The sequence below is a fragment of the Mustela putorius genome, unplaced genomic scaffold (genome assembly GCF_011764305.1).
Source record: "Mustela putorius furo isolate JIRA1106 unplaced genomic scaffold, ASM1176430v1.1 tig00000721_pilon_pilon_pilon, whole genome shotgun sequence".
NCBI lineage: Eukaryota > Metazoa > Chordata > Mammalia > Carnivora > Mustelidae > Mustela > Mustela putorius.
Window position 1 is genome coordinate 1,095,724 of NW_025421456.1, and position 4,929 is coordinate 1,100,652.

A 4,929-nucleotide genomic window follows, 5' to 3' on the forward strand; every position below is an offset into this window, starting at 1 on the left:
GAGTGAGATATAACACTGAAAATACAGGTGCTCCTGCGAATGGCTCTGTCCAAAGATGATGAAAGTCTTCCAAGCAAGTGTCTCAAGAGCAACACTCTTTCAGTATTCAGTATCAATTAATGTTGCTAATTTTTAAATCCCTCCCTCCCCCTCCAAAAAGCACATGGAACATGTATTTCTACCAGATTCTGTGAAAGCATGAATTCTTATGTTCAATACCAAACAATACCAAAGCAGGTTCTAAGCATTTCTAAATAACCACCACAATATTACTACATTCAAAAAGGTGTATAAAGCATGTACTTCAGAACATCCACATTGCTAAAAGAAAAAAAAATCCAGTTTTTCTTTCTGTCCATATATCATAAGTGAGTGTTACTCATAAAGGATTTGAACTCCCTAAGCATATGTGTCCACTTCCACCATTAAAGTGAATTCAGGTGCCGGGCATGACTGTCTCCAGACAGGCTTTCTTTAAGTAATTGATGGCTGTAGTCTTATTGCCCCATCGAACTATATCTGGATACACTCATGTTGCTTTTACAAGAGTTTCATACAACTCCACAGTCTGTAGAACACGTGGGATGTATCTCATAGTTTCTTTTATTAATGTAAACTCTTTTCACTTTCTCCAATGACAAATTGCCCCAAATTAGGTTTTTTACACCTATTATGACTGAACTGATGAGAAATTCATCTGTAGACCACAGCTGTGTATTGCAAGCATTATAAACCCTTGTGGCAAGGAGGTAATTGTTACATTGCCAGGATCAAGCAGAAAAAGTGTTGCTTAGTTTGGAGGGAGGCAGAAATCCTAGTTTTTTAATTTTTCAAAAAATTTATAAGTTCATCTGTTGAGACTCAAAATAGCCATTTTAAGCTCTATCTAAAAGCAACCTGTTTCAATATTTTATGAGAGAGTAAAAACTTCCACAGAGCCACTAACTTCAAAAAGAAAAAGAAAATCTACTCTTTTATTATTATGTCAGTATCTACTGAATGCCAGAAACATAGTGAGCATTGTATGTTCCAGAAGCAATACCTAGTGAATGTACCACGTCCATGACACGAAGAAGATGGATCTTTGTGAGGGGATGGGAATGTGATCCATACATGCATGGGTTCCATATTTCCTACACTTATTTGCACACACGTTTGTCATTATTCTCACCTGGCATAGTTAATATTGTCTGGTGATTTGCCATAGATGACAACTGCCCTCCCATAAAATATAGCAAAGGAATAATAATGGCCTGACTTTTGAAAAGTTGCTGACAGGAAACAAAAACATACTAAAAAATTAAATTCAGTATTAACAGCAAATAGGAGCTTTATACTAACAATGGGAAAACACTGAGGAAATCACACAAATAAAATTCATTTATTTATTCCATAAATTTGAATAAATTTCATAAAATTGAAAGAAACTTATGCCTCTACATTTCTGGGCCATTAATGCATACATTAGAAAGGATTGGATTTGAATACGCTTCATAAGAAAAAAGAACATGACTGGTTACTGTTGATAAGTATCATCACAAAATGTAGAGTACAATCAATGCTTAAATTGTATAAATTCCAGGAATCATCTTTTCACATGTCAAGAATACCATGAGTGAAAAAAAAGAGAACACCATGAGTGTTCTCAACACCTAACAGATAGTACAAAAAAATGGACTAAAGTCCATGAAATAATCATAACAATACAGCAATGTTGTGTTCACTGAATATTCATTATAACAAGAGATTTCATTCTTATTTTTAAGAATGAAATCAGATTTCATTCTTATTTTTTAAGCATGTGACAGTGGTCAGTTTGAGATTGTATTCCCATATGAAATACAGGATTTAGAGTAATATATTTGTAGAAATTCTAATATTAAGGGAAACTAATATTTCCCTTAGTCATAGTCAATGTTAGTTTTAATCGAGACAGAATGTATAACAATAAATAATTACTTAGCTTTGTCAACATAAATGTATTAAGAATTCTAATTCTCATAACCTTCATGTTTGTCCTATTTTATTTGAACATTAGACAGCATTTGGTATTAAATGTGTCATACTCATTTTCTTTAATTTTACTTAAAAATTTCTAAACTTTTTATTAAATTGGTTCATAGACTTTCTTAAGGCAACTGCAATTTATTGACCCTATCCCATGACTCAAAATTCTTTTTTCAGAAATTAGCACATCAAAAATATTTAAAATCCAGATCAACTATACTATAAAACATGGAAAGCAATTATTAGTTAACTTATAATAGGCCCAATAATGAATTAGTAAAATTAAACATTTTTATTTCACTAGTCATTTCAAAAGAAGCATTTTCAATGAAAATTGTAAGTTTAAAAATTAGTTTAATGGTTTTGGTCAAAATACAACAAGGACAGGAAGTTGAAAATTCTAAATTAAAAGAACAATTTATTTTACTTTTTTTTTATTATGTTCAGTTAACCAGCATATAGTACATTATACTTATTTTTTTTTTAAGAGTTTATTTATTTATTTGACAGACAGGGATCACAAGTAGACAGAGAGGCAGGCAGAGAGAGACAGGGAAGCAGGCTCCCTGCTGAGCAGAGAGCCCTAGGTGGGGCTCAATCCCAGGACCCTGGGATCATGACCTGAGCCAAAGGCAGAGGCTTAACCCACTCAGCCACTCAGGTGCCCCACATTATAGGTTTTTTATGTAGTGTTCAACGGTTCATTAGTTACATTAACAATTTTGTCAAGATAACTTTTTTAAACCAGAATATGAATTTTTTTGTGTGATTCTCTCAGAATCATGAAGAATCAGACCAAATAAAATAAAATAAATTCAAGAATGTCAGATCTGCTTCAGAATTTTTTAGAATAAGACGAATATAAAGAAAGCAACAAAACACCACATTCTTTAAAGAAGTTTGCACAGGCTTTCATTAGAATATAAATAAGAAGAAAGAAGAAACCATTTCCTACATATGTTCCAAATAGTATATAGTATCAAATGCTCAATAAGTATTCCTTGCATAACAGAGCAGCACAAGTACTATATGTTAAAAATAAGCATCTAAGTTAAAAAATGCATTTCAATTAGTTACCTTGAAACAAATTTTAGAGGACAATGTGTTGTAGTGGTTCACTCTAAGAGATAAGCACGATTAGACCTCAGTGACAAAAGTAAAACATTCTAGGCTAGAAAAATTTTAAGTAAGGCAAAAAAATTTCCCCTCTAAAGATATAGAAATCAAATTCTTAGAATATTTTTAAATCGTAGTCGCAGAGAAGTCTTGGACAAGTTATTGAAATGTTGTATCATAATTCATGGTCTTCTGCCAATTGAATATTTCTTAACACTTATATAACAGTTATTAAAATATATTCAAATGTGTATAAAGCAAATGAAAATCATTTGGGATCAATTGCTCTTTATAGTATAAAAAACTTATGAATACGGACTATAACTGACGTAATTTTCAATTCAATAAAAATCAAAGACATAACATTGCACATACTGCGATGTTGAAGTCTTGAGCTGACTAGGGAATTTTTGCCTGCCTGTTGCTGAGCCTGCAAGTGAACTCATTCATGGATGACACAGCTGTCTGCATGTGCCTACTGTTTTGTCTCAAAACTTGTAGTGACAGGTGTGTCTTGTCACTCCCTGGTGTACATTATCGGCCTGCCTTGTTTATCATTCCAAGATGAGCTCCAATGTGGGGGACCCTGACAGGGCAGAATATAATCAAATGCCCTTTGAACCGAGGAAGAGGGATTTATTGCTGTTAACATATTTTACAGTTTATAGGGTCATTAGCCTCCTAGCTTCTGAGGTTTTTTTTCCAAGCTTGGTTTTGAATCTATAAACGCAACTGATTTATATCATAGAATTGACATGAAATACGATATTTGGTGTTTCCTTTTATAAATTCCTTACTTCATCTATAAAATATAACAATAAAAAAGAGTTAATGGGATGTTTTTCCCTCCCTTATCCATTTCAGCAAGGAGTAAGAGCAAACTTCTGTAACAGTGAATTTTCTGTATTGGAGAAAAAGATGTTTTAACCTTAAGCAATTTTAAATAACTGCATTACAATTTCAAATGCATTCTATGGGTTACTATTAGTACATCCCAAATTGATCTACAAAAATAAATAGTAAGTGAACTAAATAAGCAAAACGTTATTTTGAAATACTATGGAAATCTTACCTGTCCACTTTTTATTTGTTAACATTTTTTTCCCCAAATATGGAGAAACTTAAAGTTAAAACAATTGCTATTTGGCAAGAGTGTATATATTTTAACTTCAGATCTATAAATTAATAATTAAAATATTAGAAGATAATCATTTTTAACAAAAAGATTGAAAACATTCCTAAATTCTAACAAGAAGAATAAAGAATGATAATTAAGTCATAGTGCTTCAATAACTTTACATGGAATTGAAATCAGTTGGAACTAAATTAAATGATACGTATTTCTTAATAATAACAAAGGATTCATGTACTAGACAGGAGGTGGTTTACCTTAAATTTAGTCAGATGTCAAACCATATTAATTCTAGTACAATGAGAAGATGCTCATTGAAATGGCTATTTAATTATAAAAAGCCATTTAAAGAATATCTTGAACCTATACCATCTTACTTCAGAATATGGGATGAATCTCAAAAACGCAAAATATGAAAAATTCTGTGTACCTGACAGGTTTCTTAGTCATGAACAACAGAAACCATCTCTGGCTAACTGGAGTCAAATAAGATTATTGAAAAGATATCAGGTGACTCACAAATTGACAGACATGTTGGCAACTAAGGCTAAGAGAACAGCCAGGAACAAAGGCAGGCTAGTTCATGAAGAGCACAAGCACAAGCCAGTGCTGTCCCTAGTGCAGCTGCCATCGTGTCTTCTCCACTGAAGCCTTCATTTGTTTCCTCAAACAAG